General features: G+C 40.5%; 3 long non-coding RNA genes across 3 annotated transcripts in view; 1 reads left to right on the forward strand and 2 right to left on the reverse strand.

The window, feature by feature from the left end:
* Positions 1–464: 464 nt before the first annotated feature.
* On the reverse strand, positions 465–4,106 carry LOC120906673. Its single transcript, XR_005740130.1, has 3 exons — positions 3,823–4,106; positions 799–963; positions 465–516 (listed from the first exon to the last, which is right to left on the reverse strand). It is a non-coding gene; the product is annotated as an uncharacterized LOC120906673 (long non-coding RNA).
* Positions 4,107–4,449: 343 nt separating this feature from the next.
* The window catches only part of LOC120906838, a 38,322-nt gene continuing 30,076 nt past the window's right edge, over positions 4,450–12,695 (forward strand). The window contains exons 1-2 of the long non-coding RNA XR_005740177.1: positions 4,450–4,622; positions 5,254–5,284. This is a non-coding gene — a long non-coding RNA (uncharacterized LOC120906838). The remainder of the gene's footprint in view (positions 4,623–5,253; positions 5,285–12,695) is intronic.
* LOC120906839 lies at positions 7,346–7,863 on the reverse strand. Its single transcript, XR_005740178.1, has 2 exons — positions 7,709–7,863; positions 7,346–7,633 (listed from the first exon to the last, which is right to left on the reverse strand). It is a non-coding gene; the product is annotated as an uncharacterized LOC120906839 (long non-coding RNA).

The following is a 12,695-nucleotide window of genomic DNA, read 5'->3' on the forward strand; positions in this document are numbered from 1 at the left end:
CCAGTGTTGGCAACTCTGCAACAAGACTTACAATAATTAAGTTGCAAACTTTTTTGTTATTGTTGTAGAATGCTGGACTTCATCTGCAAACATGACAAAAAAACATTAACGTTCTAAATGTACGTTGCCAATGCTATCACTGCATAATGCTACGTGCAGCCAATGTGGAAAGGTATAATATATGAATTGCACAAACCACCTACCTGCCTCGCCAGCATCGTGGACAATTTGCGTGATTACGATCTGCAATAAATGGTTGATACAGACTAGAAGTCATAGATCTCGTCTGCGAATATCAGCGAATCAGCAAATTCATATAGACTCAATCATATAGTCATAGATCTCGTAGGCAGTGTCCCTAAAATAGTAGCAAAACATTAGTAACTGTCAAGCAAAGTAGACAGAGCCTCAAATACCTACACACATGGTTAAGTTAGAGTATAACAGTAAACGTTTGTACTATTGTCAGTACTATTGTTGCTTTACTTTTCACTTCGGTCTGTACGTCTTTCGTTACTGAGGGAGAAAGCGGTAAGCGTATATATATATATATATATATATATATATATATATATATATATATATATATATATATATATATATATATATATATATATATATATATATATATATATATATATATATATATATATATGTATATATATTATTATACATATATATATATGTATATATACATATATATATATGTATCTAGTTCTAGGGCGCAGGAAACATTTTGACACTAGTTTATTGGTAAACTGTAGTTTAAGATAAATTGAAGAAAATCCATTAACTCACCTTCGCCGAAAAATGCGATACCAAAACTCTAACGTACTCTCCAGCTATGTGTAACGACAACAAGGAAGATAGCGCTTTAGAAGATACTCCGGAGTTGCGCTCCACGAAGCCCGAGTGTATTTGGCTTATCAGGTAATAGTCAGCACACTAATACACTCTAGGTATCTATAAAAAAAAATTAAATTAGTGACACAGTGCTAATCAACGTACCTCGCATAAATAAACATCAAAAATAAACTCAAAAGTTATGTTATTATGATAATGACAGCAAAAAATAATAATGAATGCATAATTTATTCATCCATCATGTCATATCATAGGAGGGCTTAAGATATTAAATGATTAAATATTAAAGATATTAAATCGAAGGCGACAAAAATCCCCATCAAACTGATCCAATCACCAACATAACAACCACTGTTTTAACCACAACCCTCCCAAACCATGGAGCGTCGTTTTTTCACGTCACCAGAAACTGAGTTGAGCAAAAAGAAGAGAGATTAAGCGAAAGAAATGCCCACTGGCAAACGATGTGACCTATAGAAACAACTTCCTCCCTGAGCTTCAGCGAAGGCCAAAGCATGATCATATGACAGCCCGACCATGGTGTGTTGACCGTGTTGGGACGCGTTTGCTAGTTTAGCGTCTTGTCTGTTTTATGGAGTTGTTTGTGTGCGTTCGCCCTTCTACGAACAATGCGAGAATGGAGAATAGAAGACGAACAAGAATGGCAAGAATAAAACGAAAAGGGTTGGGCATCGTGTGCAGCGAAACCGGATTCCAACATGCCACCATCGGAATGGGATGTTGTGCGAAGCAAGAAAAGAAGATTGATAATGATCTGTCTTTTGTTCATGCTAGAGCAACGATGTTGTGAGTCAGAGTGGTAATGGTGGATGTAATCAACCAACAAAATGAAATCCAAATACATCGATAGTTTCGAAAGCGTTCCATTATTTTATGGAAGTATTTTAACCCAAAAAAAGGGAATATAAGTATGGACTATAATTCCGTGTCAAGATATTTAACCTAATGAAGCATTGTTCATTGCTTTTTACTAGTATCCTCTTTATTAGCTTAACATCGCCATTAAACAATAACCTTAAAATAACAATATTCCACGATATTTCAAAGATTCAGAGACAAACCGAATTTAACAAAACCAAATAAGACGGCAGGACGTATGTTGACGTGCAACATTTTGTATGCAAAAAAATGTTCTGGTAATCTACGTGTAAGATAACAAGCTTATGCGTGCGGCAACTAGTGTTGGGAAAAAGAGCACAATTAGGTGTGCTGAGCGCACACGCACGCACATCTCAGTGTGCGGTGCACATTTCGCACTGTGCGCGCACTCCGCACTTTTCGCACAGCGCGAGCACACTTCGCAATATTTTTTCAATCTAACCGTAGCAATAGACGATGCGCAATCTCAGATTGCGCATATATTTATCTGTCAAACGGGTCGGTTTGATATATTTATCTGTCAAAAAAATAATTATATATCTCGGACATATAATCTTGAAAATTTATGCGCAATCTTGGCGCAATCTGAAAATGTATGGAAATGACGATTATAGCTCAGGGTTGGCTACGCGAAATGACTTATGTTTTGATAAAACGAATATATGCGCAATCTGAGATTGCGCATCGTGTATTAATACGGTCAGGAAAAATCGGCTGACATCAAGCACGCGTTTCTTTAAAACAACTATGAACTGTGAAGGTTGTAGGTAAACGACGCTCCAGTGGGTTGAGGTTTCTCTTGAATTTGGCTGAGATGAAACGTGTCTGTGCTTGTACTCGGAGCCACCGCTTTGCGTTTGTGCAATAAAACAGACGCACGTGTTGCAAAATGTTTCCATTATTTTGCTTGGTTTCCAGTTGCTTGGAAAATAAGATCGATAGTTTTGCTTTACCGTTTGATGTGCTCGTTTGGTCGACAGCGCCAATTCGCATTTCCGCATGTGTTTTCGACATCCTTCCTTATGGCGGGCTTTGGTTTAAATTTCTCGTCAAAATTTGGAAAATTATCCAAAACAATTTTTCGCTTGCTTCAAATGACAGCGGCTTTGTGTGCTCGGTGGTGCCCGAAACGCGGCTGAACGATACGCAAATCTTTTTCGCGTAAAGATGCCAGGTTTTGAATTTCGCCCCCGAGTTTTCGGTTTATCTGCCGAGGCTTTCATGCGTGTTGTGTAACAATAGCATTTTCGCTAGAGCTTATTCCCAAATGAAAATAATATTACGAAACGATGAGCTCTTATTATGAACGCATGCTTGATTTTAGCGACAGTTAAAAATGTCCATTTTCCGCTAAAATAGCTCACTATGATACTATCACAAACCAGCAAAAATAGGTAGTCACTACTTTCATCGCTTAGTTTGACATCAGAACCATAGCAACATTTATCGAGCAATAAAGCATTAATTGCCTCACAAACGCAAAATATCATTCAAAACGGCAACTTAACTAAACGGTACCTCTGAAGCTAACATGGAGCCGCGGTGTTCACAATGTGTCTAATTTGACTTACTTTGCACAACATAATTTTTAAAGAAAATTTAACCTTCACTAAAAAAAATCACACAAGTTTCCTTTGATTTGCCTCTTATGCAAAAATATATTTTTAATAAGTATGTAAAATAAATAATCTTCACAATTTGTGTATGTTCAAAATCAAAGTGTGTTTAAATAATTATTGGATTTACCGCACAATTCGTAATAGATTGTATGAAAATATTCTAAAACACCGAACCGAAGTAAACCAATCCCGCTTCTATGAAGGATTTAGCTGTTGGAACTAGCGGTCTCTTCACTATAGCCGACCTCTTATTTGCAATGCGTATGTGATTACCTTTTCGATTCGCCACTCTCATCGGCACATTTACGGAACTTCGCAATAGGATGCGCAACACACAGCAATCGCTCTCGTAAGGCAGGCACAAGCTTTCCGAAATGCTCTCCACGCACTAGGTTTATCAAAATGTTACAAAGATTTCATATGAGAATTTCAAGCTTACCTGTGTTTTTTTTTTTGTGTGTAAAGTTTTAAGTTTTATACGTAAAAGCCGCGTTTAGTCACTAATCAACGACACCTTTTTTTTATGTTATATTTGATGATAATTCCGCGTGAAAAATAAAGCCGTAAGCTTGCAGATATTACCACAACTTTGTCACAACCACTTGGTCAGAATACAGTGAATGGAACGAATTGCTTTTTTCACTATTTCTTGATATTCAGAGCACACAGAAAACTGGAACACTTAGCGGTTGGAAAATATTTTTTCAACTGATGTTTGCACAGCATCTCAAACGCACCCGAGCGGCTGCACGATTGGGAAGGTTCTGTGGAGTTCTGTTCTGTGAATACCGCGAAGCGGCACGAGCCGCTCTTACTCTCTCCCAATCTCTCGCACACAACCACACGCAAGCACATGCGCGCGTGTGTGCGTGAGCGGACTTGCGGTCGAATGCAAAAGCGGTACCACACCATATCACCGTATGCTTTCCATCTCGTTACTGCTCCCGGACAGCAGCTCATTCTGGAGCCGTCATAAGCGCGCGCGTTTAGCGGTGGGGAGTCACTCACCGTCACTCACACTTGACTCTGTGCAGCAAAGCTGCGGTATACGGTTGCAGTTGTCGAGCGGAGCGCGAACGATCTGGATTTGGTGAAGTCAAGTGGAAAGCGTGCAATCGTTGTGCGTGTATGTTTCATTGTACGTGCGTGAAATTTGGAGAAAATCACGGCACGGGCTGATGTAAAGGCTCTTTCTGGTGCCCACCCGGAAACACAACTGCTTAGGAGCTTTTGTTTAAGGTAAAGGAGGAGGATACAGGGTTTTGCGATTACACTTAACGCCCGGGTTTGCGGTCCAACGTGACTCAATGTCCTACGGTGGCGGCATGATGTTTTCGATACGCATGATTGCGGATGAGTCATGTTAAATGTGGCAGCAGGCTCACACACACAAAACACTGCAAACGCCAGCAGGAGCAGTGTACAGTGTAGCTTTGGCACAATTACTGCGCAAAATCACTGCGCAGCGCGATGATAGTGCGGCGATAGTGTTGGTGACGATTTGCTGCCAACGCAATCTTGCATGCTTTCTCACTCCGCCCGATTCGGCTTCTGCGATTCAACGGGAAAAGCAAGATTATTGTTTTATCCTTGGGAACCTGTTCTACGCTCCTCTAGCGTGTATTTGTGTGTGTGTGTGTGTGTGTGTGTGTGTGTGTGTGAGAGAGAGAGAGAGAGACGTGTGTGGCATTGCGTGTGGCAATGAAATTCTTGCCAAATTCCAGAGCGGGGAAGGTCAAGATGTGGTGTGATGCAAGACAAGAATCCTCAACCGTATGCGCGTTGTGTTCTGGAGTTTTTTTTTTTATTGCGTATTTACTGACGACCCCCCCCGCCCTCCCCATCACCCATTCTTTTTTTTTACTTCCAGAACAACTTACATCGTGTGCCCACTCGTCTAGGTAAGCCTTGTTTAAAGCTGGTTAATAATTACTTAATAAGTTGTTATTAATTTTCAAATTGTCGAAGTTTTTGGACCTCGCGGTTTTCTTTCGCCTCTAACTCAATAACTGGTTCGACCGTGTGAGACGCGGTCAGTGTGTTTATTTTCCATCATTTGTCGCAATGGGCGAGGGAGGAAAAACAACACAAAGATAATGAAATATGTCCTTGCACACTGCCTTGCTGGTGACGTAAGCGCGCGGGCGCGTGTGTGTGTGTTTTTTTTTTGCCTGATTGTTTTTTCACACACTTGGGGACGCTGGGATTTCTGTCCACCAAAAATTTGCCCTTTTCCACGGAATAATTTACCGGTGTCAACCTCGCGAGAGAAACAGTGCACACATTGGACGACATGTCATGTTACAATCGCTCCAGGAATTCGTCCATCTGTAGGCGTTGGCGTAAGTTGGTGTATACCAGCTGTGTCAAACTCATTTCATCAGAGGGCCGCAAGTACAAAATTTTCAGTGATTCGCGGGCCGCAAAGTTGGGACTAAAAATTATACCCCAATATTTATATAAAATAATTTTTAACATCATTATTGTTAAAAAAATTGACTTTTGTGCTCCTCAGAACAAATCTGGAACCGTTTGTTATTTACAAATTTTGCAATGCGATGTGCGAGAAAAATTGTAATAAATCGTGTTTAAATATTAGTTTTCGCTAATTTTCAAGTCCCAAGTGATTCTGGTGATATATCCATTTCTAATAACAAGAACCCGTATTTTAGAAATAGTTTTGTTAAATTATGATAATTTTATCCGACGAAGATTCATGATGTGTAAACGCAAAGGGATAGGCGATTTTTTTTTACACTTCACGAATTATTCGCGAATTAAGGCATGGACTGTGTTATCTAATCTTTTAAGATACTATGTATTGCATGGCTTCGGCATTTCGAATATTTTGATCCTTAATCTAAAGCCTTTTATCTTAAGCGTAATCATTTCATTTTGGTTTTGATTTTTGGGGAGGCTGGAACGTATATTAATTTGTTTTGTAGAATGTGGGGTTCAGATAATTTCAAAAACGCGTTCAATGAGCCATACATATTGAATATTAACTGACTTTTATGGAGGCATGATTGTGAAAACTACAGAAGTGGCTTCAATCAAACATCAAAGATGCTACATTCTAAGGCCGTGTAGATCCGTTTGGAACATTTCGGAGTCGACTGAAACCTTTTCTCGGCGGTCTGAGGCATTGAGATTGTCAAAATCGGTGAAACCGACCAGAGCCATTTCTGACTGCAGACTAGCCGCTCCGTGTGATAACCGACGACCCCAACTGACTCTAGACGGCTTTGTAGGCTTCGAAAGGCACCGAGCGGAACTGTTATTTTGATTTGGCCGGAATCGGAGTCGGAGTAGCTAAGATCGGAAATGGGTTTGAGCCGTGGATGCGATTCCGACAATCAATCACTAGTTGTTGCGACAAGTTTCCAATTGAGTGTATCTAGTTATTTTCATTCCTATTCCTCGTTTCTATGTAGTTGACGCAAATCTATTTTTCCATATAGAATATGTAATAGAGTCTGCACAAAATTATGCTAATTTTAGAGTTTAATCGACCTGGCGTAGCCGAACTTAAATGGACAGAAAAGCGAAGAAAAAAAATGGACTCTGAAATTGTTACAAATTTAACAGACAATGCCGGCAGTCAGCTAGGTTCGAGATTCTAAGCTGTACGCAGCCAATGGTACGGTTCGATCGCAGTGAAGCCGATCGTATGCCCACTTACACACGGGCGATACCTAACTTACCCCGAACGCTCGTCCAACCGGAACGCTCGGTACGGGATTGATTCCCACCGGGCACCAGCACTCAGAGATCCCTTGAATACGCGCTTGAAAAAGAACTTGAGTTGGCGAAATTATTCAAGTGATCCGTCGGGTCCCGAAGCCGAAGCAAACCCGAAGCCGAAGCAAAACCCGAACGGGGGTCTGCACGAACCTTCGTTTTAATAGCCCCCTCCCCCTTTTTTGCCAGGATTTCTTTCCAAAATGATACAGTGCACAGAATTATATCACAACAATTCTATTTATTGAATTTAATACCATTAATCTAACAAGTTTCACAAAAATCAAAAACACATGCACTACGAACACTGAACTTAATTTCACATTAACGCACATTAATTCAACACACACTTTCCACACTCGCACAGTGAATAAAATCACAAAATCGTCACAACACTTTCAGCTCTTCCTCGCTGTTGCGCCTAGTTCCTTTCGCTACACTGTACGGGCCACCATTTCGAACACTACGACACAGCCACAGGCTTAGTTGTCTCCGTTCGCCGTGAAACACTCATGAAATGGAAGAAAAATGATATTAATTAGAAGGGGGGATGTTGGTTGATAATTTTAATCACTTTTACTTACCTTAAATTAGAATGATCTCCATTTTTACGGGGTTTATCCGCTGACCACCAAGAGCTGCAACACCACACAAGCACCAACCTCACTGGACTGAAAGTAAAGCCTACTGCGTGAATGTGTGTATGCGCTTCTGCCAAGCCAACAGCGCCGTACTGCGTGTGTAGCCAAGTGCGTGTGTGTGTATATTTACACCACTGGACACAGAACACAAATCTCACCGCACAGCAGAGCGTGTGTCGCCAAGTGTATGCATGTGTGTATTTGCACCACTGAATTCTGAACGTCCACCGCACCGCACCACACAGCGTGTATCGCCAAGTGCGTGGCTGTGTGTAGTATCACCGTGGACTGCAGAAAACTACCTGCACTAGAACAGAGCGCTGGTGTGGCCAAATGTGTGCATGTGTGTACTTGCTCCACTGAAAGCCGGTATCGCACCAGATTTCGGGTGTCGCCTTGTGCGTGTGTGTGTGTTATTGTCACAGCACACTCGTTCGTCTTTTTTTTTCGTTTTTTCGCTTGAGCCACTCGATTTCGTTCTTCGCTGATTTTGGCAGCGCACGAGGGGGTTTCGGCTTCAACTTCCAACAACAACAACCACACGAGGAGGCTCGGGGACACTCATCAGGGGAAAATCGCTCAAATTAGAGCGAGAGACAGATAGAAAAAGTGAAAGGTCAATATAAAATCTTCGGCTTTTGACCGTTGGGTTGTTTCTCACCTGGAATTCGTGCCGGCATTATTGTTTTTTTTTTTTCGGACAGGTAACGCGTCTATAGTAATAGGGTATTTCTTTCTCTACTTTGCCACAACCAACCGCTGTCGGTGAAAGGCCTGTCTGTAGCACTAGTGGGCTCGGCTTACAGTGACTTTTTGCTTACCATATTTAGCAGGAAAGCCAGTCCTACGTATGGGGGCACGGTCCATTCGGGGTTTTTGAACCCACGAAGGGTATGTTGATCCGGTTGATTTCTTTCGGATCCATCAGCTCAATTCAGTGATGGAATGTGGGGTGTCCAGTGGCTTGAAGCCCCTTGCAAGTGTCGTAAGGAAATCTGTGCTCGACACTTCTCGACTACAGGGCACCCCGTGGCCACCTTACCCGCTTAGCGATAAAATTCCCCCACACTGCCCGCAGCTGCGATGTGCACAGCCTTTAGTGACGGGGTGTAAAGTTTTATGACTTTCGGTCGTTCCTCGCTGTACGCTTTTGTATGGAGACTTGGGGCATAGGCCTGAAGCCGCATCGACAACGGGTGTCACTTGAAACATCCGTACAGGTTGTGCTGCGCATTGTTGTTGTTATTAGTTTCTCGATCGTCCGCCAGATAGCTCGATTGCATTATACTTTTTTTTTTTAATTCACTTCTGTCCTAGAAAAACGGATGTGTCAGCTCTTATTCCCTTCCGCTCCACTTGGCCATAGAATCTGTATGACATCATGGCGTACGTTTGTGCGCATGTTTTTTTTTTTTTGCTTATTTTGTTCAGCTATTTCTGAAATACTTCTGCGCACTACCGCCAGACCCTCCCATCTAGCGAAGAGCGTGATGTCATGCGTACCACAGCGAAGCTAGGGCGCGTATGGGTGTGTGTGTGTGTGTCAACGGTTGTTACAAAATGGATCGTTTCAATTACTGTTTGTGCGCTGTGGATTGGAAATGTGAGAAGTAAAGTTTGCAACGAACAGTGATGAAGCGAAGCAATGTAAATGATAATGTAGCAAGTTTTACTGCAATTATTCACGTTCGGCACGACAACAACCGTAATTGTTCACAGCTTGGCCCGAACTCGTCCGGGAGGGAGGAGCTTCGTTTCATTCGATTATCTAAACATGCCCGAGTCATTGCGCCGAATTTGCTCGCAAGGTTTAATTAATTGAATTAAAAATAATAATTAATTAAATTTATATCTTAAAGCTTTTTAAATAGCAATCAACAGCTACATTTTTCATTTGAAAGTGTATTTGAAACCGGCTGTGTATTTGAAAAAAAAAAACACATTGCGTCTCGTTTCGACAGTAGCGCAAATGCAATGCGACAGAGTGCGAAAGCATATCGGACAGCTCGGTTCATGTGACAGACATCGGTCGTGAGATTAAAAAGTGAGAGTGAGTTGCAGTGAGTTTAAACAGTGTCAACCACCATTTTGAATAAAACAAAAAAAGTGAGAATGGGTTGGTGTGAGCGTGCAATCAGACATTCCGCCAAATGGTGTCGCGCCGTGAAGCGTGAAGCCAACTTCGATGACATACGATGATGTTTCGATAAAAAGCCCATGAACGGTATCGTACCATACAGGATGACAGTTGGGTACATATATTCAGGCGTAAAATGGTTCAGCAATGGGTCGCTGCGATTTGTCGTCCCACGTTGTCTGTTAAATCCCATATAAAATGTTGACAGGCCGTCCGATAAAATCACATGCGAAAAAGCGTTGCCACCAGCCTAATGTAGAGCACTTTGACATTAAAAAAAGAAATACAAGAAAGGGGGCGTTTGACATTCAAAAAGGGCGATGGATGGCTAGCGAAGCGTCTCCCAAGAAAGGTACACGTACTGCTCAAATTGTGACCAATATTTTTTTGCAATTATAATGTTGCCTCTTTCTGCTTATTTGCATTGATGCATGGATTAAAACACATTGTTACTTCCACAAATATTATTCCTATATGCAGTTATTGATACGAAGACCGGATGCAAAGGAAGAGGGAGCCATGTATCATGTGTGAACGTGTATACATATGTTGAGAGCGCAAATTTTGTAAAAAGTAATAATTTTGTGAATTAATAATAAAACTAGTGAATTTCATATGTTTTATATGCGTTTGACATTTCTTGGACCATTATCCGTGCAAATCGATTAACCGGCAACCGTCCGGTCCCGAGCTGCCCGCATAATCGACGCTCTACTGTAAATATAAAATGGCTAAAACCACCCCCTACTTGCAAAATTATACGAAAATAAGTGATATTTTGGAAAAATCATGAGATTCGACTCACGCGGAATCTTGAGATACGCGGCATTTTGCGGCCTTTTGCGATCCCCATGAACCGTGTATCTCGTGGACCGCCCGTAAATGTTTATATTTGAAATATTTGAAAGTTGTTTTGTTTCTTTTTTTTATTGAAATGCATTATAGTACTTTTTATAAATTTTAAAATATCGAATCAAACGGTTTGTGAATCAAACGGTACATTTCTTCAAAAAAAAATTATTGATTCACCCGAAAAAAATCATTAATCTATGAGCTAAAACGATCGAGCCTGTGGTGAATCGGCGTTTTTTACATATTTTTTAGATTAAAATAATCTAAGCTGAAAACCTGAGCCTTTCAGCTCATTTTAGATCTTCACAGTTCATATATTTCATTCACACATTTTTGCTCTTGGTTTAACAGTTTAGGGCTTCATGTGAAACGCCACGAACATTTTTGTAGAATTTGGCTCTTTTGATATCGAACTTCGTGTAAAAAAGCTGGACAGAATCGTAAAACTGCCCAATACAATATAACAGAATTAGATGTCACCGTGCAACCAGACATACAACATAGTGACAATTTCGCGCCGTGAAGCGTGAGAAAATAGCCAAAATCAACATGGCTGAATCATTGCACGCCGAAATGTATGTACCCAACTGTCATACTGTGTGGTGCGATGACATTCGATGAAATGCCAAATTTTCACACATGGCGTGAAAATATTTGCCGTGAAACTGATTGGTTTTGTATGGACCTGTCATCGAATATCATCGAATGTCATCGAATTTTGGCTTAACGCTTCACGGCACGACGCTATTTGCTGGAATGTCTAGTTGCACGGTCAGGCAGAAATCGTTCCCAGCGTGAACATCACACGCCGCGAAAATCCGAAATATTTCATGTCGGCAAAATTGCATGCAGTTTTGTGTGCAATGTTTTCCCATAGGGTGTCTCGTACACACGTTGTTTTGTCGGAATCTATCTCGCTCAAATACTCGAATAACACGGATAATGGGTCAAAGTATATAGTTTATCATAAATTTAAAAAGTTTTTTTTTTTAATTTATATGTTTATACGTGTTGGTAAGATCAAGTCAGTTTTTATAAACTTCAATATTTTTCCAGTGAGACTATTTGAAATTTGCCATGAATTTAAACGTTTCTTGTCAGGAAAATGTGCTCTGACAACGGATTTTTAAATATCCTCCTCAGCACGCAATGTCATCTTTGTATTGAACTGTCATTTCTGAACAGCACGGATGAACGGACAGCCGGATAAACGGCGTCTCACTGTTGGACGAATCAAAAGCAAACTACTATGGATAGTTAATATGGAAGCTTCATATAGAGAAAGTATGATAAAGCGTAGGAGGATTAATCTTTTCTCGCTAAATAAGAAGAAGAAGGATCGAATATTTTTGCAACCACCTAGTGAACGGATGTTCAAACTACGGCTCACGGCCCTTCGAGAACCTCCCAAGTTACGAGAACACCCTTTTTTGTAAATACAACGTTATAAAATTTCAGAAACAAAATCGTTGGTTAATGATATCAATCAATGTGCAATGTGATTGGTAATATAGGTGTTTTTCTGTAATTATATCATTCTAGCAGGATTCAAAATTGGTTTGTCCTATTATTAAAACTAATTGCCAACATTCATCTGTTAAGGATCTTCAACAAAGTGCAAGCGCAACATCGCTTCTTGCGATACCATCTCTTTCTACAGCGCCTACCACAGCTATACGGACAGTCGTTTTTCGCGATTTGCGGAAAATCCGTAAGAGATAGATAAAGCAGTAAATGTATGAGTTGTGCAGAATACTATTTCACATCTTTGTATTTTTTTAAATTTTTTAAAAACGTTTTTACACGACCTATTATGAAAAAAAAACTAATCTATGGTCGTACCATAACTATAAAGACATTTTGAAAAACAGGTTTTTTTTGTGCTAACTAACGCATTTAAAAATCGTTCAAAAAATATATAAATATCATATTCAAGAGATG

This window comes from Anopheles arabiensis, chromosome X (assembly GCF_016920715.1).
Source record: "Anopheles arabiensis isolate DONGOLA chromosome X, AaraD3, whole genome shotgun sequence".
NCBI lineage: Eukaryota > Metazoa > Arthropoda > Insecta > Diptera > Culicidae > Anopheles > Anopheles arabiensis.